Source organism: Balaenoptera physalus (assembly GCF_965194825.1).
Source record: "Balaenoptera physalus genome assembly, chromosome: 18".
Classification (NCBI taxonomy): domain Eukaryota; kingdom Metazoa; phylum Chordata; class Mammalia; order Artiodactyla; family Balaenopteridae; genus Balaenoptera; species Balaenoptera physalus.
The window spans coordinates 13,560,951-13,585,364 of NC_138899.1; the positions used below are offsets into that span (position 1 = coordinate 13,560,951).

At 39.0% G+C, this 24,414-nt stretch overlaps 1 pseudogene across 1 annotated transcript in view; it reads right to left on the reverse strand.

Annotated features, from left to right (window-relative positions):
* Nucleotides 1-24,414, reverse strand: part of LOC309647398 (guanine nucleotide-binding protein G(I)/G(S)/G(O) subunit gamma-5 pseudogene) — a 36,001-nt pseudogene continuing 11,587 nt past the window's right edge. The window contains exon 1 of the transcript in view: nt 1-24,414. This exon is cut by the window's right edge and continues 11,587 nt beyond it. The product of the transcript in view is annotated as a guanine nucleotide-binding protein G(I)/G(S)/G(O) subunit gamma-5 pseudogene (transcript).

Here is a 24,414-nt window from a genome sequence, read left to right on the forward strand (position 1 = left end):
TGTGTTTACATATATATAAATATAGATATATAGAGAGAGACTATAATATATGACTGCATTATATATAATAGTAGAATTTAATTATATATGTGAAATTAAATATATATATGTATTCCTGAGACTATACACCAGGTATTAAGCTTCTACATATCTGATGTGTGTCATGACAATAATATATGGAGCCAAATATGTATGCATTCATTCATTCCACAAAAATTTACTAAAGACTTTGTTATGAACAAAGAATCGGACCACATGCTGTTGGGGAAAGAGAGCCAAGGAGAATCTGGTTTCCATAGTCCAAATGAGTTTCAAGCTGCATAAAGGAAAAGGCACGTAGACAGCTCATTGAATACCGAACAGTATGAAGCAAGTGCCCTGATAGAGATAAAACCAGATGCTGAGAAGACGTGAAGGAAGGAGGGATTATTATTGTATGGTCTGAGGGTAGAAGGAGACGAGGAAATATTTCTTGAAGAAGATGCTTTTTAGCTCATTTTAATAGCTGGAAAAGGTGTAAGAATTCTGCAAGCCATTAGAGAAATGTGAGCCAGGCCTGCCAGAAGGGAGGAACAACAAGCTGAGGAATCACAGGGAGGTTCACCCACCCGGAGAGGAGGGTGCAGCAAGGAAGCCACGCCAGGGACAGCAAGAGCGGCAAGGTGGCCTATGATGTGGACACCGTGCTGAGTGTAGGTCAGAAGACAGGGCAATTACTAATTCAGTCAGGGATGATGATGGGGAAGACAAGGCATTTTAACTAAGTATTGAAAGATAAACATGCCTTCTACAGTCAGAAGTGGGATGAAGGGACTTCCCTGATGGTGCAGTGCTTAAGAATCCACCTGCCAATGCAGGGGGACATGGGTTCGATCCCTGGTCCGGGAAGATCCCACATGCTGCAGAGCAACTAAGCCCGTGCGCCACAACTACTGAGCCCGCCTGCCACAACTACTGAAGCCCGCGTGCCTAGAGCCCGTGCTCTGCAACAAGAGAAGCCACCGCAATGAGAAGCCCGTGCACCGCAACGAAGAGTAGCCCCCGCTCGCTGCAACTAGAGAAAGCTCACACACAGCAACAAAGATCCAACGCAGTCAAAAATAAATAAATAAATAAATAAATAAAAGAAGTGGTGGGATGAAAAAGAACATTCCAGAAAAACAAGATGGCATTAGGAGAGAACTGGGGATAAGAACATATAATGTGGACTTAGGGAATGGTGAATGTACACTTAGGATAAAAAACTTTTGCTCATTCCTGACACATGCTAGGAGTTCAATAAATATGTGTTGAATGAATAAATAAATGATTGATCATAGGGAACTAAGGGAGAAAGAGGTTTCAAAACATGGGTTGGAGTTGAACCTTGAATTCCAGACTAAAATGTTGGGACTTAATCCAGTCGCCAACGGGGGGCGCTCAACGAATTTCAAAGGAGAGTGACAGGATCAGTATTGTGAGTCCAGAACTGAGATAAAGGATGGGCTAGAGAGGGAGTAGCAGAAAGAACAGCCTGTCCCTGTATCGCAGACTCAAGATAACAGGGATTTAGGTAATAGTAGGAATTGAACGGATAGAGATAGAATGAATTTAAGACACATCAGAAAGGTGGAGCTATCTACCGCTATTACATAGCTTTCTCAGACTTACCCACTCACAAGAGCACGGCTTTGCAGGCCAATAAATACACACCACAAGCCCTTCAGGCTTATTTTGGCCATGGTTTGGGTCTTTACATTTGGCTTCTCCTCCAGCATCATTCTCGTATTTCGGTCTTCTGCCCCATTAGTTCAATTGCCTGTTTCCACACAAGCACCCATATATATCGCTCTTGGACTTAAAGTAAGTTCTACTTCCCTGATTTGCGATTCAGCGTTCATTCTTGCACCCTTTTTGTTCCTGGTTGTTTCAGGTATCCCTCACCCCAGCCTCAGCCTTTGGACCAAACCCCTAACGGTGACCCACTTGTTCAGAACCTTAAAATAAAAGGTTCCTTAAAATAAAATGTCATCAGGATATCTAAATACTCCAACACGTATACCATTGGACTTTCCAAATGGTCAATGTGGTTTCCGAGACGTGCTCAAAAACATTTTTTTAAAGGTCATTTGACATTTGGTACAAGGCATTGCACCAACAGCCAATAGGCCTATCACACTGATTAATACTAAGAAAAGGCACTAGAAAAAAGGTGGTACCTAGATAATTTATTTTTTGTGTGTGTGCAGTTAACTTCATTAAAGAAGAACAGAATCAAAAGATGATGGTTAACTCTTAATTATTTAGAAACAAATCATGCTATAGATAACTAGACATATGTTATAACAATCAGACACATGATACGACTTTTTAAAAGCTCTATTTAGCTTTGAGGTACAGCATATGTGTGTTAATCCCATTTCTAAAAATTTTCAGGACAATCTCACTGTCCTCATAAATGTGTTTGTAATTGTCAAGCCATGTCTTCTAATTTTTTTCATTTGAAAAACATGAACACTGTTAGCAGATTTGCTTTGGGCGAAATTAAATTTAGATTCCACCCCCAGGGTCTGCCGGAGGGTGGAGAGAATCTTACCCAAATCTAAGAATTCCACTATCTAGGGGAAAACGCACCAGAACTCTAACCCACATGCTCTTTGGGTCTACACTCTTAGGAAAGTTCAGCTAGCCCCTGCTTGCTATAATGCTAAATGTTTTCTCAAATTGCTGTTGAATGTTTGCCCTAGTTCTTAGCAGATGCTCTGATTCAAAAGGGCTCTATGTTCTCAGGACATTGAAATTATGACTTGAAAAGAAAAAAAAAAAAAAACAAAGCCCGTTATTGCATTTTTCCTGGTTTGAAAAATCAAGTTGAAGACAGTGACCCTCTTCCAAAAGGCAAGAGCATTGCCTCACGGTTTGGGGTCCTTGAGCAATGTCCCTCAAGGCCTATACATGAAATGAGGACAATACGGAGACCCGGGCGTTCACATAATTGATCCACTTTCATCCGTGTAAAGGGATGAGAAAGTCTCAAATTATTAACAGTCCAGTGCTTTTACAGCTCCCACCTACCGCACACTTACTGCTTTCAGATTTCTCCTAATTGAATTACTGAGAGCAGACCAAATGACCTTAGTTGTCCAAGCAGTATTTATCACATTTTAAATGAATTTCATTATTAAAAGAAAATATTCTCTTAACCCATTTTCCACCTTATAGTAATTATATCCGTGGTGTCCTAAGTTTTCTGTGACTTTTCTTTTCAAGAAACAACTATTAACTTTCCACAGACTCAGTGACCTTGTTTGGATGACTCTGTCCCCTCAGGTGACCTTGAGGCAAAAATTACAGAAGCATCAATTGGCAAGTTCGTGAGCATTCAGCAAAGTATGAAAAGGGTAAGAGCTCTTCATTTCCCAGCACTGGTATTCATCATGGAAAGACACATAAAAAGAAAGGGCAAATTCCAATAACACGCATCCAGTAAATTGGAGACTCTTGTCACAGTAAATGCCAATTCAGCAGTTTATAATCACAATGCATAACATGGCTACATTACTTATTTTTTAACCCTCTAAATTGGGCATTTTATTACTGTTCCTCTGTGTCACCCTTTGTATCATTGAAAATCCTAAGTTTCTTCTGCTATGAGATCATCTTTCTGAGTCTGTTGAATTTCATCTTGGTTATTTAGTAACAAGTCCTCTTCGCAATGGCATTCAATCAAGAATCACAGATTTTGAAGAAATCTGATAGGTCACTTAGTTCCACATAGACCATTGTACAAAATGAACTTGAAGGGAAATACACTATAAAATTGTTTCTAAACTATTTGCAAATACAACAAACCACAGACCTTCTCTTAACAATTTGCCTGGCATTTCATCCATTTTAAGCAGGTAAATGGAGTCCAAATTCTCTTGCCTGAATTGGAGTTAATTTCAAAACCAACAGTCAAGGTGAATCATCATTCCTAAATATATTTATTTATGAACTAAAGGAGAGTAGTTCAATACAGATTGCACTGGTGTCAACACAGTGTCCACTGTAAGTGGTGTTCTCTATTAGATGTGCTTGAATTTTTTCTTTGGTAAGAATCCTATAACCAAAGCGCAGTTAATAAGGTCAAACACATTTCTGGAGATTTCCACACATGTTCAGGTATTCTCACCTCAATATTACATTTCACCTAAGTGGAATATGTGAGGTAGAGCAGTAACATGGAACAAACACTGGACAAGAGGTATCACGGGTATGGAGTTAAGGTCCAGCTCTCTGACTCATGAATTCCATTACACAGTCACCCAAACTCCCTGGGCCTTAGTTTCCTCATTCATGAAACTATTTCTGAAGTCATATGATTCTATAGGTCTATGTCAAATACCAGATTAACAGCAGGCTTTTGATGTTTTCTCCTAAATCAAAACAAAGCAAAACAAAAAACAGAAAAGGCAACAAGAACACACCTGGCATTAGTTTATACCTAGGTGGTGTTGAATTTCCATCTTTGCAGTATTACTCCCCCAAGCACAGTGAGAGCATTTAGTATTTAGCAGCGGAGTTATTAACCCATGCTCAGATGTGTCACGATGATGCTTGAATCCTATTAAACAATATATTTCTTTAAAAAAAAAGTCTCAGGTTTCTTAATCTCTTCACAGTTTATCTCTAGTGACTGAAGCACATATATTAGAATTGAACAGTTAGTATTTCTGGTATAGGACTGATCCAGGTTATAAGGCAGAATCTTTCCCTAAAACAGAATCTTCTTTGAGATCATCCTTCAAATGATTGCCACTTATGGAAGTATGTCATCTCTGCAGAAAGAGCCATAGAGGAAAACCAATTCCAGAGATTTCTTTTCTGAAGCATGTTTTGTCTATTTGCTATATCAGCAAGCAAACAAGGTGTTTGAAAATTTTGTTTTCTTGAGTAAGATGCTCCTATGACATTACTGATCCTAAGGTACAGCCATGGGTTTCTGCTATTGATTTTAGCATCCTATTTGGAGTATGCTAGCCACATGTTACAAAGCCAGTCCTCACCACGTCCCACCAAGAATGTCAATCAGCTTTCCATGCTGCTTCTGTCCTTTGCACACCACCCCCCTGAGGCAGTGCCCTAAATCATCCCACATAAGCCCTGGCAGATCTCCAGGCCCACGGGCAATGGTGGACTCCAAACTAGAGCCAGTATAATGATTAACGTTTCCTGCCCATATGATGCTATTTCAGGCATCTCAAGGCCTTCCCTGCCTTAAAATCAAAATTCCACTTTTCTCACTGATGCTTCAAATTCCTTTAAAAGAATAAAGAGATGCTTTGACTCAGTACACATTTTCTTGGGAGAGGAAACATATGACCTGAAATCCATATAATTGATTAATCTGACAAAATCGATGAATATAAAACCCCTTTCTGAGGACAGACGTTGATGTGGACCCTTACTGGCAGGTGAAATGGGAAAAGCACAGCAAAAAGAGATGGAAGACACCAAATATTTTGCTTCCTTTTTGCTTCATAATCATTTGCAACATAATAATAATGATATTCATCCCATGAGGTTGCTGAGCTAATAACTGATAACAATAAACACCGTTTATCGAGTCTTTCAATAGTGAGAGGTAGCATCAGTGAAAATGCTGGTAAGGACGTCCAAAAAGCCTCTCCTCTTTATAAAAGCAATGAGAACACTGCCAAAAATTGTCAAAATTGGCATTTTTATAACTCCGAAAATTAGCCAAACTCTTGCTGCAATTCATAGAGCATTTTTTTTAAAAAAAGGATAAATTTCATTAAGAAGAGAAAGCTGGGCTTCCCTGGTGGCGCAGTGGTTGAGAATCTGCCTGCCAGTGCGGGGGACACGGGTTCGAGCCCTGGTCGGGGAAGATCCCACATGCCGCGGAGCGACTAGGCCCGTGAGCCACAACTACTGAGCCTGCGCGTCTGGAGCTTGTGCTCCGCAACAAGAGAGGCCGCGATAGTGAGAGGCCCGCGCACCGCGATGAAGAGTGGCCCCCGCTTGCACAACTAGAGAAAGCCCTCGCACAGAAAGGAAGACCCAACACAGCCAAAAATAAATTAATTAACTAAAAAAAAAAAAAAAAAAAAGAAGAGAAAGCGTCACAGTGTTTTAACTTGCCCTATTCCCACCCCCTCCCCGCCCCGCCAGATTTGCAGTACCCTTGAAAACCAAGAGCCACAATCACAGCTAAAGCCAGCAGTCTGGCAGCCTTTGGAAGGGGCAGAATGGGGTTGGAGCATCTTCAAAGCCCCATTCCTAGAGAATCGGCCATTGTTTGACCTGTCTTGCGGTTCCCTGAAAGATCCCACTTGCAAGACTGTCTTTAAATGAGCTGACTTGAAGCTCACCCAATGCAAAAAAGCCTTTTCCCAGGGGTGTTTGAAATAAATCAGAGGCAGTTGTTTAGCACTGCAACTCCCTGAAGCAGTGGGTAACAGTTAATACAATAGGCTAAACAAAAGCTTAAAAGGAAAAGATGGGTAATGAGATGGCCATAGGAGGCTTTGAAAATCCCTAGTATATTCCCGCTAATCTAGAAACCCGTGCTTGTGTGTCGGGCTGTGCATCTGGCCAGGGCTGTGTGCGTGCTCAGGTGGGCCTATAACACACTAACCCCTTGCTAAACCTGAGGTTCTATGCAAGCAGAAAATGAAGGCTAAGAAGCAACAGCCCAGCTGCGTGCTGAAGGTATTCTCTAGTACACACACAGAGTCCCTTGGCAAAGACTGGGGGACTTATTAATTACAGGCTTTTAAGAAAGTCTTTGTTGAATCATTAGCTGACCATTAAGATAATTGAGCAGAGACTTCGGTGGCCACACACAAAAAAAGAATACAGAATTTACAGAATTTGTTCAGAAAAGTCACTAAACAACAGCAGCAAACCCTGTGGAGGACGGAGAATCTGATTTCCAGAGTTGCCATATTATATTAACTAAAATGTCTAGTTTTCAACAAAAAGTAGGAGACATACAAAGAAACAAGAAAAGATGGCCCATACACACAATCAATAGAAAACCTGTTCCTGAGGCAGGCCAAACGCTGGCACTTACAATAATGAATTTAAATTAGCTCTTCTAAATATGGTCAAGGACGGGGCCCAGAGCCAACATCGGCACCAGGGTGGTCCCTACGTCCCGCCCCCGCCCCCCGCCGTGACACAGTTTCCACAAACGGACACACACGGAGCCCGCGCGGGGGCGAGGCACGACAGCTTCCCCCGCCAGGTCCCCCAGAGGTCGGTCCCCCACAAGCCGGGTGCGCAAAAGGGCGCCCGCTGTGCTTTCCCTCCCGAAAGCGGGCTGCGGGGCCCAAGCGTGGACCCTGAGACACGAAAATGCGCACCACGCCGCCACGGGGGACAAGAGGCCGGGCGCCCTGCATTTCTGGAATCACCGGGACGCCTGTGTAAATTTCCGTTTGGCCTGTCATTTTCCAAAGGTCACTCAAGATCAGGGGACAGAATGCCTAGTCTCCAAGGGTCCTGCCAGCCCACCCACTGAAAAAAAAAAAATTAAAAAAAAAAATAAATAAATATGGTCAAGGAACTAAAGAAGTTATAAAAAGGAACCAAATAGAAATTCTGGAGATTAAAAGTACAATAAGTGAAGGGCTTCCCTGGTGGCGCAGTGGTTGAGAATCTGCCTGCCAATGCAGGGGACACGGGTTCGAGTCCTGGTCTAGGAAGATCCCACATGCCGCGGAGCAGCTAGGCCCGTGAGCCACAACTACTGAGCCTGTGCATCTGGAGCCTGTGCTCCGCAACAAGAGAGGCCGCGATAGTGAGAGGCCCGCGCACTGCGATGAAGAGTGGCCCCCACTTGCCGCAACTAGAGAAAGCCCTCGCACAGAAATGAAGACCCAACACAGCCAAAGATAAATAAATAAATAAATAAATAAATAAAATATTAAAAAAAAAAAGTACAATAAGTGAAATGAAAAATTCGCTACAAGAGTTCAACAGCAGATTTGAGCAGGCAGAATTAAAAATGAGTGAACTTGAAGATAGACCAATTGAGATTACCTAGTCTAGGGAACAGAAAGGAAAAAGAATAAAGGAAAATAAACATAGCCTAAGAGCATCAAGCAGACTAACATGTTCATAATGGGAGTCCCAGAGGGAGAAAAGAGGACAGGAGAAAAGCACAGAAAGAGAATTTGAAGAATTAACAGCTGAAACTTCCCAAATTTAAGGAAAACTATCAATCTACATATCTAATAAGCCAAATAAAGTCCAAGTAAGATAAACTCAAAAAGATCCACAGCCGGACACTTCATAATCAAATAGTTGAAGCCCAAGGCCAAGAGAGACTCTTGAAAATATCAAGAGAGAAGTGACTCATCATATACAAGAAATCCTCCATAAGACTAACCAATAAGCTGATTTCTCATCAGAAGCCATGGAGGCCAGAGGGCAGTGATATGACATAATCAAAATGTTGAAAGAAAAAGAATGTCAACTAAGAATTCTAAATCCAGCAAAACTATCCTTCAAAACTAAAGTAGAAATTAAGATATTCACAGATGAAAACTGTGAGGAATTTATTGCTTGCTGAGAGCATTTATTTGCTTGCCTTTCTGCCCTACAAGAAATAATAAAGGAAGTCCTTCAGGCTGAAATAAAAAGATGCTAGATAGTAACTTGAATCCACATAAAGACATAAAAAAGCACTAGTAAAGGTACCTATATAGGTAAATACAAAAGATGGTATAACTTTTTGGTTTTTTGGCTTGTAACTCATTTTCCCTCCTATTTGATTTAAAAGGCAACTGTGTAAAGTAATACTTGTAAATATGTGTTGATGGGCACAAAATGGATAAGGATATCACTTCTATAAAAATAATAGCACAAAGCAGGGTGAAGAAATGGAGCTATTAGAAAAAAGATTTGTATACTATTGATATTATATTGGTATAAATCCAAAGTAGATTATTATATATTAAAGTGTTAATTATAATCCCCAGGGCAATCACTAAGACAATCACTCAAAGAAAATATAATAAGAGAAATAACAAAGGAATTAAAATAATACACTAGAAAATATCTGTGTAATACAAAAGAAGGTTGTAATGAGAAAAACATTGAAGACATTAGACATATAGAAAACAAATAGCAAAATGGCAGATGTAAATCATACCTTATCAGTAATTTTATTTAACATAAGTGAATTGAACATTCCAATTAAGAGAAAGAGACTGGCAGAATAGATAAGAAAAAAAAAAGATCCCATTATATGCTGTCTGCAAAAGACACACTTTTAAAGACACAAATAGGTTGGAAGTATAAAAGGTATAGCATGCAAACAGTAAAAGAGAACTTCAGTGGTTATACTAATATTAGACAAAATTGACCTTAAAACAAAAATTGTTACTAGAAACAAATAAGAACATTTTATAATGATAAAAGGGTAAATCCATCAAAAAGATATGGTCATTATAAACATATATGCACCTAACAACAGAGTCCCAAAATACATGTACCAAAAACTGACAGAATTGAAGAGAGAAATAGACAATTCAACAATAATAGGTGGAAATTTCAATAACTCATTTTCAATAATGGATAAAACAACTGGTAGATGATCTCAGGAAATGCAAATCTTGAACAACACTATAAACCTATAGACCTAACAGACATTTTTTAAACACTCTACTCAACACCAGAAGAATATATATTCTTCTCAAGCACACATGGAACATTCTCCAGGATATGCCATATGTTAGGCCAAAAAACAAGGCTCAATAATTTTACATGTATATTACTAAAATGTAATGACTTAAAAATCAATGGCCAGGGAATCTTTTAAGTGATTTACAAGTATTATTTTATTTAATTCTCAAAAGTATCCTATAATGTATGATATGATTAGGTATAAGAAGTATGATTAGGTATGGTGATTATCCACTTATTGCAGATGAAGAAACTATAGTAAAGAGGGTTATATACCTTGCCTAAGATTGAACAGTTAATAAGAAACAAAGGTAGGAGCTACAATTAATGTTTTCATGTTTGAGGTCTCAGGGTAAACGTTTCCACCCAATCTCTACAAGGTCCCTTCTATAATTCACTCTGACAGCATCCTATTCTCTTTCTTCATAAAACTTTTCACAATGTGAAATTATAGTTCTGGGTCTGAAGATAGACAAGTGGATAATATAAGTAGTGTGAGCAACTTGTTCTTGTTTGCCTGAGACTTTCCTGGGGTTGACACTGATAGTCCCAAGTACTGGAATTCTCTCAGTCCTGAGAAAATCTGGGTGGTTGGTCACACTAAGGAATAAATAAGCTACAAGTGTTTGCTCACTGATACCACACAACTAGGTGTTCCCTTCATAAGTCGTAAGAGCTATCACCCAGGAGGTAAGTGTGCTGCAGCCAACCTTCTTTCCCCCAACAGCCCTAAGTGTCTTATAAACCACAGGAGGGTCTCTGTTTACCCACTACAAGGCACCCTTCTCAGTCACCATGGAAACACCATACAGAAACTAAACAAAGATGGGATTTTTAACCCAGCCTTTGAAAAAAAAAAAGAGTCTCTCCAAGAAAGCATTACCATTTTGGAAGGAATGGAGACTGCATTATTGTTTCTTTACTTGTTTATTCTGCTTCTTTCCAGAAGCTATTTACTCCATAAGAGCAGGGGACTCACATTTTCACTCACCATCAAACATTCAGCATCTAGCAAATGCCTGACATCTGGACATCTGGTGCGTATTCAATAAATATTTGAGCCAGTGATCATGTAACTTCTAAGTTGCTCTTAATCACCATCTATTACCTGCCTTAATTTAATACTTTAATTTTCCTGCCTTAATAGAAATACAAACTACTAGTATGAACTATTCACAACATCGCAGGCATGATGTTATCCTAGTAAATTGACAGAATAAGCTTTTGAGGTAATTATTCCCATTTTCCAGATGAAGGAACTGAGGATAAGAGAGATGAAAGAACTTGTCCAAGACCTCAAAGTTTATCTGTATTTGTTCCACAAATGTGTGCTGTAATTTCTCAATTCTATCATCCTTCTGGCAAGAAATATTTCTGTACCCACACAATGGAAAACACAGAATATCAGGTGTTTGATATACGCTTCTCATAGAGACCACTTCTCCATGCCCCTGATATTGTTTATCATACCAATCTGGTAAGCTAAATATTTTTCATATCTGACATAAAGGCAGTCCCAGCCGGGCCCCTCTCCTATTAATAAAGTGCAAATTGACACAAAGTTATGTAAGGCTACAGTAGTTGTAATAATAACCTCTGAATTCATTAAGCACTGGCAAATTTTGAGTACATAATGATAACTTGCCAAAATCTTTTTCTTCTAGTTTTTAGGAGGCAACCAAAAAATGCAATTTCATTCATTATTTTATTTATTTTATTTTAGTGTCCATAGCCAATATGGCTCTAAAACCTCTCCTTTTTTCTTCTTTTTTTAAGAGAATCCTCCGGTGTACATGCATGCTATTTAAACTAAGCTCCCTAAAGCTGAATACAATTTATCTTCAAACAGCAGAGAGGAAGGAGGGTAGAAATCTTCAAATATATAGAAATTCATAGCCAGCTTCTATCAAACTCCTGCCCTTGTCAACTAGTTTAGAACACAATTTTCCAAATGCCACTGCTTTCTGGGATTCAGGAGAGGGTAAGAGAGCTCTTTCATTTCATTAGATTTGTGTCAACTCCATCCTGAGTTTCTAGCAATAGGGACTCTCAGAAAAATATGCTGAGCTTCCCTTCAGGTCTGGGATGCTGTGATTCTGGCATCGCAAAGCACCAAAAGTAAATAAAATGGCTCACATTGTGTTCCAGGCACAAGGGGGCCCAACAGATAGGATGAGAAATCCAGCTGATGTGCCCAAGACCCTACCTCCAATTGCATGCTGCTGTTTTCTCAATATTCAGAGCTGCAGCCATGGCCAAACTGCACACTTGGAGCCAAATTCTCCCCTCAGTTCTGTGTAGGCAACTTCATCCAAAGTCACTAGGTGTAGAGCGCGTATCTAAAAGTGACATTTGGCAATAGCGCCATGGAGTTCTCTTATCTGCCACATACTAACTATGCAATAAGTGCCTTTCTACCAATTTCTGCACAAACGTGAGCCTGTTTGCTACTCTCAGATGGCAGCGCTTGCTGTACAATTTCCTCACTTTTTAAAGATTTTTGTGTTTTGCCAGTCAGGAACACATTTTGCAAGTCCCTGGCAAACACAAGTGTACTTTCTTCTTGGCTTCAACACTTGTGGAAGCCAGATGAAAGGAACAGCTCGCAGGGAAAGCTTTGGATTTCATCAGTCCATCGATGAAGTAGTCCTCTGCCTCTCAGTCAGGTTTTTAAGGGATTGTGTTTCCTTAACTGAAGAAGTAAAAGTGCAGAAGAGGATAAGTGAAGAAAAGAGTTAAAGGTTTGCCTCATTTGAGGAGTATTTTTGGATCCTTCCCTCGACTCTCCCCCCCAACAGGCTAAGTTGGCGGTTTCCACATCCCATGTGCATCTCATATCTTATTGTGTGTGGGGGGGGATTTGCTAGGTATTGTCTGATGCGGGCTCTCTGAGGCAGAGCCAATATCATGTGTATCTCCATATTTCTAGCCTAGAGCAAGGAGTGTGGCAGTCAGGTCAAGACACATTTATTGTCCACCTACTCTGTGCTAGGCACCGAGCCTCCTCCAGAGATAGAATGTCCTCCCCTTGAGAAACTTAGAGTCTAGTCAGGACATGCATGCATCAGCATAACATTTATGCACAAGGCAACTAGAGGTTACATAGAGTATGACCCAGATGCCAAAGGGAACACAGCAGATGGGTACGTAATCCCGGTGGTATAGTCAAGAGGACCGCTGGGAGAAGACTATGCCAGAGCTGAGCCCTGAAAAGAAAGAGGAATTAAGTCAAGAATTAGCAGGGAGGGGAGGGAGTTCCAGGCATGGGCAGCAGCGTGAACAGAGGCAAGAGGGCATAGAACACTATGCAGTTTGCCCTGCAAACTTCAAGGCCCAGGCTGGGGACAGCAGGCCATTAACACCAGAGATGTGGGCAGTATCCAGGTAACCAAGGATTTTTTTTAACCTTATCATTTTTGAGAAAGATAGACATTGAAAGAGTTCAACCCTAAGGGAAACAGGCTCATATCTATGCTTTAAACTGGGAAATTAATAAAGGGGCTGGCTTTTATTTGTGGAAGATTGAAAACAAAGAGCCCAGCTGGGAGGCAATTGTAATCATCTTGGTGAAAGGCCATGGGAGCCTGTATTAGGGCTGAGAGTAAGGCTACGCAAGAAATATTGAAAAGGCAGAATGGGAAGGACATTGTGCTGGGTGAGAGGCAGGAAGTGAGTGGCTTGAGGTACTCTTTAGACCTTGAGATATATGAGCTTGAAGCTCAGAGAGGCGTCAGGGATTAAGATTAAACTATGTGACTCCTAATTTTATAGGAGCTGAAATTATCCTTGAAAGTAGATGAGATTTCCCATGAAGAACTCTTGTTAAAAGAGAGACCCAGTAGCTGGGAATCTTTGGGGAAAAACTATCATTTAAGGGGTGAGCTGGAGAGCAGGTGTCCCTGAAGGTGATGAGGAGACACTTCAGAGACCTGCACGTGAGACAAAGAGAGTGTGAGGTCCTGGAGGCTCAGAGACTTGCAAAATGTGTAAAGATTTTCATAGAAAAGGCAGAAAACTGTCAATGCCCCACTGTGGTAAAGTCAATATAGAGTCACGTCCAATAGCTTTGGCAATAAGGAAGTCTTTGAAGACGTTTTCTGTGGCAGAGACACACATGCATATTGTTTAATAAATACATGAATGAATAAATGAATGAATGGATAAGACCAAGTCTTCAGAGACTCTCTTCCCTTAGGATATAAAAAGTGACGCTTAATTTGTTGGGTGAAGGTTGATTTTCAAAGGAGCCCAGATCTCTAGCCTTATAAACTCTTAATTAGTATTGGTGACACAAAACAAGTCATTCTGTTTCAAGCCTTTTCTTACTGACTTTTCTTCTCCATACACTTTGCCGTGTATTTTAATAATGATAGATGAAGCAAGTCTTAAGGTGGAAATGCGGAATCCAAGGATACTCTCCCTTCATCACTTGCCACGAATAGGACCCACCTCCACATTTACACGTACATTTGGGGTCACAGGTCAGCAGAGGTGTTTGGAAGCATGGAAAACTAGATGCCACAGGGTCAGAATTTTAACACCAGCCCTTTCTTGGAGCAGCCCGGTGTCTTGATTTGAAGTAACAGACTAATGGGCTTCAAAATTTTCTTCCACTTTAAAGTCTTTTTCTAGAGTCTTCACTCTCAAATGCTATTGGAACATCCTAGATTCACTCGGTAAGTGCTCAACGAAGATTCTGGTCGTTAATTCAGTCCTTTGAGACTAAAAGTTTTATTCTTTAGCAAACAGAACTGTTTGCTGTTTGCTCCAGAACCAAGCTGAGATTTATTTTGCTTTCTGCAGTTGCTCTTCATTTCTGCTTTCCCTGTTTGTACATATGCCTTCACTTTATATTCCTGCCTTTCTCTCTGGACGTCTGAGAAACACTGGTCCCCGCCAATGCGCACACCCATGCTGACTGATCCACGGAATGGTACCAAAATCCACTCCTCCATATTTTGACTCACTGCAGAGAGGAGGCATACTGCCAACTTTGTAGCTTCCTGTGTTCGAAGAGTGACAGGAAAGCAAGATGAAGGAGTAAGAAAAGAATTAGAAGTGTGGTTACAGCTGATTAAAGTGTGGTTCCCAGCACAGTGAGAGGAGAAACAACAAACAAATGACCTGGCTGATTTCGCCATAAACATGCACATCTCCTTCACGTATTCCCAGATTTTTACATCTACTGATGTCTTGCCTGGTGTATTCAGACGATGCACCATATGGACAGAGGCAATGTTTTCCTTAATCCTGAGTGGAGTGTACAGCCTGAACTATCATAGTTCCACCACCAACACTAACAATAAAAAGAAATGGTATTGCCACTGCAAAACAGTGATTCGCTTTCAGTATGGAAGCTGCTAAGGGCAGGACTCCTGTTTATGTTATGTTCCGTTCTCAGAGCTCACCGGGCAGTGAGTAAATGGCAGAACGAGGGAGCCCATCTTCTTTCACCGATATCATACATTTCAGCCCTTAATGATCACCTAAATTCCCCGTGCTTCCAAGGGCTGGTGCTTTGGAACTGCTTTGCAAAGGTATTTTAAAAGACTTAATTGCAGGAAACAAGCAGAGTTTTGAAGTTCAGAAATCAAGTTTTATTAGCTAATATTCTGGGGCCCCAAAGACACAACTGTCCACCAGTTGATATTCTAGAAAGAAAAGAACTCTCTGTTAGGTTCAGTCAATGGGACAGTCCCTCACTCCTGTCTCAATAAACCTGAGCCCTAACTTGCATGGATTTTCATACAGCTCCACTGAATTTGTCAAATGGCAGCCCTTTCCACTCTGCTTTGGCATGCAGAGTCCCTCGGTTTTCTTTCAAGGAGATTTTCAGGAGTCCCAGAGTAGTGATTCTGACATCCTATCATTGCAAGAAATGCTTAAGAAATATATAACATCTCTACCAAAGTGAATTAAAATTAATTGCCTTTTTGAGAAATTTGCAATATTATCTGGATATATCTAGAAAAAAACCTTGAGTTGATGTTTAAGAAATATGACGAACAACCCAAGAATACTGATGTTAATTGCATTTTAGGAATTTTGCAACATGTCTGAGACATCAGTAGATAACTGTAAGATGTTATAGACTGGAGCTGAGAACCAGTCCTTAATGATGACAAAATCTCCCAATAGAATTACTGGTAGTAAGGGTTGATGCAGAGAAAAAGAAAAGTGGCATAAGCAGCTATTTCTTTTTCCAAATAAACAACATTGTTTACTCTTAGAACTTTCTTGTTTACCTCATTAAATTTTAAGACTGTTGGACAAAGTCAGTGTCTTATGTTATCAGTCTTTGAGAGTGAAATTTACAGCATTCATAGCTGTTATTTCATGATAAAAACATTTATTATTGCTATGCCCTTTGATCTAAATAGAGCCATGGGCTGCTAAACCATTATTTTTACAAATAGAGAGGAATTAAAAGATGACACCCAGGCACAAAGGAGAGGAAAGGTCCATAATCTATGCGAGAATAAAAGCACTCTGAAGAAATGTTCGAGAAAAGATCAGCTGTTTTGTATACGCCTGACCCTGCCCTTGAAACTAAAGGAGGCTGCCTGACATATTACCTCCACCTCACAGCTCCTTTGATTACAGCCCAATTCTGTAGACCTTTATTTCCTCAGAGGAAATTAGCAACAAGCTCTATCTCATATGCATTTGCACTCTCACATTTAGAATGTTTCCGCCTTGAATTTACATTTAAGAGTACTAAAAACCACTGATTTCTAATTATAATGGTGAGCTGCATTTCTAAAAAATGTAAAACTCAATAACATGAATGTCATTCATATCCCTTATTCTAATGGGCACTATTAAAAAAAAAAAAAGCCCATTTAGAGAAGACTTCCCATTTCTAAAAGTATGGCAGGCTGAATTTTCTGTTTACCTTTGAAAGCTCCCAAAAGGAATGAAAAAAATCATTTTTAAAGCATAGCTTTTTTTTTTTTAACATCTTTGTTGGAGTATAATTGCTTTACAATAGTGTGTTACTTTCTGCTTTATAACAAAGTGAATCAGCTATACATATACATATATCCCCATATCTCCTCTCTCTTGCGTCTCCCTCAGCCATCTTGGAAGTCTTGAGGAAAAAAGGAACCCCAGATGAACTGAACCCCCAAAATGAAGTAAAAGCCAGACCCCGGAGAGGTAAGGCAGCATCAAAGCCTCGATTGTCTTGAGGGTATTGGCCAAATCTTGTGACCTTGACTCTCTTTTTGGATGGATTGTCAGGGCATAGCAGGTAAGAGATAAGAGTCAAGGTCTGCAAAGAAAAAATTTAATAGAGTTCTAAATAAAGCTGAGATTCCAAAGTGGAAGAGTAAATAATAAACAATCCTCATCCCAGGAAAGGAGAGTAAGGGAACTTAAAAGACAGTGCCTGCCATAACTTGACACTCAGTATGAGAAAAAATAAATCTCCCTGAGAATTCGTCATCACAAGTCAATCCTTATGGACACTATGGAGTTTGTGACCCACATTTATGCTTTCTGTATGTATTGAAAAATGACAAGCATAGAAAATAATTAAATATGTATCCAGATTGGTAGTAAGCTTGGACAGCTTCTCTAGAGGAATTCAACATCAAGTTGGAGCTCTAATAGTTCTCACAGATAATTCTAAGAAAAACAAGGCAATCACAATAAAAAAAAGATCACCACACATAAGAAAAAGCACACCAAGAATGAGAGATGGCAGAATCATCTACAAATTTCTCAGATACTGAACACATAATATTCTTAAAATAAAAGAATTATGTTTAATATGATCTAAGAAATAAAAGATTCAGAAGCATGGAAAACAAGATATTTTAAAAAACAAATCAATGTTTAAAAGAATCCATTGGATTAAATTTTTTAAATGAAATTTAGAACTCAGTAAGATAAATTAGCAAATTCAACACAGCTGAAGAGAGAGAATGAATAAACTTAAAGATAAATCTGAAGTAATCAAACCAGAGAGAAAATTATTAAAAGTAGAAAAATGTTGAAAAGATATAGAGAAGATAGGCTGAGAAGGTTTGGAGTACATCTAAATGGAGTTTCAGAGGGACCTAATGAATAAAATTGGGATAAGGAATTATTCAAAAAAATAATAACTAATACTCTCAACAATTTTTGGAAGATACTGAGCTCATATCCAAAAAGCTCAATGATTTCCAAGCAGACTAAATAAAAAGAGATTCACACCTAGACATACTGAAAGTAAAATTATATAACAATAAAAATAAAGACCAGATATTTAAAGGAAGCAGAGGAAAAAAAGAATATCATTTATAAAGGAACAATTATACTGATGACTGACTTCTCAGCACAGCAATAGATACCAGAAGATATAATGCAATACATTGAGAAAAAACAACCTTCACTCTAGAATTTCACACCCAGTACAACTAACCTTCAAGAACAAAGACAAGAGCATTTTAGAAAAGTAAAACCTGTAAGTATTCATCATATACATGCTATCCCTAACTGAAACTCTAATGGATATGTTTCAGGAAGGAAGAAAATTAGTCCAGATGGAAGGTCTAACATGCAAGATAGGATTCTGAGCAAAGATATTAGTAAATATATGATAAAGACAAACATTGATATACAAAACAGTTTATTTGTGAAGATTAAAAAATATAGAAATAATAAGTGGAAAAGAACAGTATGTAAGTTGAGAGGGTGGTGATGAAACCTAAGACATTCAAAGGTTTTTGTACCATTTGAGATGAGAGTAAGGTTATTATTAATTTTAAACTCTGCTAATTAAGCATGTTAAAATATCTACAGTAGCCACTAAAAAAAAAGCACAGAGAGTAAACATCAAAAATAACTACAGAGATAAAATTCAAAAGGAAGCAAGATATTAGGGAAAAATGTTAAATAAATCAAGACATAAATTGAACAAGAAAAGGTAAAATAAAATTCCAAAGAAATAACCTAGCCAGTATTTTTTTAAGATTATTAGAGTAGGTATACACACGATCATTATATAAATACACACACACACACACACACACACACATTCTAACAGCTGAGGATGCAAAAGGATTAGTTATGTCAAATAGTAACTGAAAATATCACAAAGAGAATAGATTTTAAGGTGAAAAAAGTATGAGCAGAGATAAATAATGTCTCTTCCTAATGATGAAAAGTTTAACTTACCAGTTATAACAATTTTAGACTTATGTGAAACATACTAATGTATCTTGAATTACATACATTGAAAATTTACAGGTACATAAGGAGAAATTGAAAAATTCACAAAATATTGGAATCCTTTAATACCATCTCTCATAAATTGTTAGCTCCAGTAAACAAAAAATACCGTTAAGGAGATGAAGGTTTGGACAGCATAAACTTGATTTAAATGGACATATATAATATAGAACACTGCACCAAACAACTTCAGCATAAACTTGATTTAAAAGGACATATATAATATAGAACACTGCGCCAAACAACTTCAGAATATACCATCCTTTTAAGAACACATAAGCTATTTTTGAAAATCGTCCATATAAGAGGCCATAAAATGGGACATCCCTGGTGGCACAGTGGTTAAGAATCCACCTGCCAAGGCAGGGGACACGGGTTCAAGCCCTGGTCCGGGAGGATCCCACATGCCGCGGAGCAACTAAGCCCGTGCGCCACAACTGCTGAGCCTGTGCTCTAGAGCCTGCAAGCCACAACCACTGAGCCCGTGAGCCACAACTACTGAAGCCCGTGCGCCTAGAGCCCGTGCTCCGCAACAAGAGAAGCCACCGCAATGAGAAGCCTGCACACCGCAACGAAGAGTAGTCCCCGCTCGCCGCAACTAGAGAAAAGCCTGCGTGCAGCAACAAGACCCAACGCGGCCAAGAATAAATTTTTTGAATAATTAATTTTTAAAAATTCTTTAAAAAAAAGAGGCCATAAAATACATCTCAATATATTTCAAAAGTTGGTATCATATAGATCATATTCTATAACATAAATTAAGTTAAAACTCAAAAACAAAAAGATGTCTAGAACAAGAACTGTATTTGGAAATAAAACACATGCTTCTGAAAAACACATGGATCAAAGAAGAAATCATGATGGAAAATTTTAAATACATTGCTGAATAATAATTAAAGTATACACACACACACATGCACAATGGAATACTCCTCAGCCACAGAAAAGAATGAAATTTTGCCATTTGCAACAACATGGATGGACTTGGAGGGCACCATGCTTAGTGGAATGTCAGACAGAGAAAGACAAACACTGTATGAGATCACTTATATGTGAAATCTAAAATAGAAAACAAACTAGTGACTATAACAAAAGAGAAGCAGACTTACAGATACAGAGAACAACCTAGTGGTTACCCGTGAGGAGGGGAAGGGGGGAGGTGCGATACAGGGGTAGGGGATAAAGAGGTACAAATTTTTACGTATAAAATAAGCTACAAAGATATTGTACAAAACAGGATATAGGCCAAGATTTTATAATAACTATAAATGGAGTCTAACTTTCAAAAATTGTGAATCACTATATTGTATGAAACTTTCATACAGTACTGCTGGGAAGGTAAACTGGTATAGTCATTTCAGTAAATGATTTGTTATACCTTGTGAAGCTGGATATGTGCATGCCTTAAAACCAGCAATTCTATTCCTTAATATAGACCCAAAGAACCTTCTGTACACATGCACCAAAATACTGGTTCGAAAATGTCCACAGCCCCATTGTTTGATAGACCAAACTGGAAACAACCTAACATAAATTAACAACAGAAAACCAAAAATTGTGTTATAGTCATTCAATAGTATATGTTTGCATAAATAAATAATACAGCAGCTGCCTACACCAGCATGGGTGAATATTAAAAGCAATACTGACCAAATAAAAGCAAATTAGAAAAATACTGTATTATCCCATTTATATAAAATCCAAAACCAAGCAAAACTAAAAAAAATTGCCTATGGTTACATATATGTGTGGAGGTGTAAAGAAACCCAATGATATTAATAAATACAAAAATCAGCAGTGTTACCTCTGAAAGAAGTATGAGTCCTGAGATGTGATAAGTAGAGAGGGCTTCTAAGGAACTGATACTATATTATTATTATTATTATTTTTGCCTATTGTAGTTTTTTTTTAACATCTTTATTGGAGTATAATTGCTTTACAATGTTGTGTTAGTTTCTGGAGTATAATTGCTTTACAATGTTGTGTTAGTTTCTGCTGTATAACAAAGTGAATCAGCTATACGTATACATATATCCCCATATCCCCTCCTTCTTGCATCTCCCTCCCACCCTCCCTATCCCACCCCTCTAGGTGGTCACACAGCACCAAGCTGATCTCCCTGTGCGATGCAGCTGCTTCCCACTAGCTACCTATTTTACATTTGGTAGTGTATATATGTCCATGCTACTCTCTCACTTCGTCCCAGCTTACCCTTCCCCCTCCCCGGGTCCTCAAGTCCATTCTCTATGTCTGCGTCTTTATTCCAAGCTAGGTGATGGTACACAGTTTTTTATTTCCTTATTATTCTTTAAGCTGTATATATATGTATATCTGTGTGTGTGGGTGTATACATATATCCATACACATTATGCATTATGTCTATGTATTACATTCTTTTTATATTTGATCTATTTCAACAGTCAAAAAAAAATATTTCACCAATAATAACACATCATAAAAAAAGCCAACTCTTCTGTTTTTCAGGTACCTAACAAAATTTGACCTAAGATAAATACTTAGCGGAGGTGTGGTCTTTCCGATTAAAAAAAATGATAATTATGTGATCTCCACAAGCCCCGGGCTGTTTCCTGTCATGGAACAAAGAGCACTAAATAAATGTTTGTTGAATTGAACTAAATTAAAATGTGTATAACACAAGGGGCAAATGTGTGACATCAGCTATTTTGGATTGTCCATCTCAGCCTTGCTTTCTTTGTAACAGAGCTCCAATTTTCACTGTATACTTATCCCTCAACCACACAACCTATATGCTACTGGGGAAGGTGACCCCACTCTTAGCAACCAAGGCGGACTCTGATTGGCTTAAGTTATTTAGTATCTTCCAATTCTTGACAACAGTGTTTGGTTCAAAACGGTTAACAAAATATGAGCCAATGAGAGACAAGAAATGAGACACAAGAAAATATTTATGAGAGGTTTGGGGTGTGTGTGTGTGTGTGTGTGTGTGTGTGTGTGTGTGTGTGTGTGTGATTTGGGGGGGTGAGGAAACCTCCTAGGTCTTCTGAAAGATACTCAGAGAGGCACTCGCTGTGTTTATTGAACATATGAACAAGACTGGCAACCAATCCCTGCCCCTAGAAGCTGTTAGAGCCCCCTATGTGGCATCTGAGGAGCTAGCCTTAAATTAAGCCCCAGGCAGGCCAGGGCCAGCCCTTCTGGTAATATGGTTGACTAGGTAACCTAGACCACTTGCTACAGAACACTTAGAAATGCCAAATAAAATACAACAAACATCCTTCTAAGTGCATGGCTGAGCCCAAAAGAAAGTAAGGGAAATCTCTCAGCCAGGCCAGTTGATGAGAGTGGAGTCACCCTCCCCAGCAGTATGTAGGCTGCATAGGTGAGAAATGAAAATCCAAATGAAAAATAAAGTGGGAACTGAAGACCAGAGCAGGAAGGGTAGACTGGGCAAGGGGCAGAGGTTAGTTGCCATTTTCTATAACCAAGAAGCTTGCATTTTACAGCCCATGTGGGGACAGGAGATGGTGGCTTAGGTCTGCAAAAAGTCAGAGAGCTGCAACTAGGACCATATGTAAAGTTTAAGGCCTAACCCTCGGAAAAATGGTGGATTAAATATATATATGTCCTCACCCCCTGTAAAAAAAAAATACACACACACACACTCACACACACACACACACACACACACACACATCCCAGCAGCACAGGGTGATATACTGGTGAATGAAAGTTTATACAGGGTTTGTAAAAGCTTCCCCCGAGAATATATACTCACGAATGTGCTCTCACATAGATTTGGAGTATGCATCTTTCCTACACCATGATACAGGAACCTACAACCTGAAAATTTAATATACAATATTCTTGCCAGTAATTCTCCTGAGATTCATGCCTCCCACCTCCACCCTAATGCTTAACCCGGGAGGCATGAGATTCCAACAAATAAACTCCTAAGAAAAATAAGTTCACCACCCAAAATTACCAAATAAACCCCCCAAAATTCATCATGTAAAAGTCAACAGATATATAGAAACAGATGTCTGAAAATAGATTTCGGATAATAGGACTACAAGATATAGAATAAAAATTTAGTATATTTTAAATTATTGAGGACATAAAAAGAGAAATTAAAAATATCTTAAAATTATGAGCACTATCACAAAGCCAGGGAGATTTGAAAAATTACCACCTGGAACTTCCAGGAGTAAAATAATTGAAATATAAAACCCAAAAGACAGATTAACAGATAAATAAGACCTAGATGAAGACAAAATCAGTGAACTAAAATATAGAGATAATAATTATTAAGAAAGCAGGACTAAAAAAAAGTATAAAATATGAAAGAGTCATGAAAGATAGAATATGAAGGCCAACATTTATTCATTTCAAGTTCCAAAAGAGCTATATATTTAAGATGTGGGCAAGGCAGACAATATAGAGACCCATGGGAAGAGAGAGAAATAAGATATTTATTGATTTTTAAAAGATGCTTGATCAAACCTTGCCTGAAGCCCTTTCCATTCCTCAGTTCTTATATTGTCAGCCTATACATTTTTAAAATTATTTAACCCCATTTATGTTGAGCATTTTGTTCTGTGCAAGCTAAGTTATCCTAGCTGATATTGGAAGTAAGAAAATAAAGATTAGACTAAGAAAGTTTTTTAAAAAAGTACCTGACCATTAAACATCTGCAAAAATAGACTCAGACAAATCCAGCTAAAAGTTAACAGGAAACAACACTTCTCCCGTGTTGCAGCTGTAAAGTATCATAACAATCACCTCTTCGGGTGACTACTGCTTTTTTACTAAGATGCTTTGGTTTCTAAAATCATTAACTATCAAAAACTTTGTTAGAAATTATATCAGTAAAAATGAAACATCCCACTCTTGCCTAGAGGATCTAAGCCACTCTGATACAGAGGCAGCCTCAATTTCCAACCCAAGTGCAGAGCTTCTAATAAGGGGTTTCTGGATACAATATTCCACATTTATCTTAACTTTGTAGTTTCCAAGGAAACAGGACCTTAGATCCACTTCACAGTCCAGAGTTGATGTTAAACCCTTTGCACACAGCCCAGCTTTTCTCTGAGCCTATCCAAACACTGCTTTATTTAAATTTAACCTAAACTCCATTATCCTTCAAAATCCTGGGCTTCCCTGGTGCCGCAGTGGTTAAGAATCTGCCTGCCAATGCAGGGGACATGGGTTCGAGTCCTGGTCCAGAAAGATCCGGCATGCCGCAGAGCAGCTGGGCCCCTGCGCCACAACTACTGAGCCTGCGCTCTAGAGCCCGCGAGCCACAACTACTGAAGCCCACGTGCCTGGAGCCCATGCTCTGCAGCTGAGAGGCCACCGCAGTGAGAAGCCCGCGCACCACAACGAAGAGTAGCCCCCGCTCACTGCAACTAGAGAAAGCCCGTGCGCAGCAACAAAGACCCAATGCAGCCCAAAATAAATAAATTTATTTTAAAAAATCCTATAATAACCTCTGTCTTTTCCTTTATTTGGTGAGATGCCCCACAGTTCCCCTGGCATGCAGTC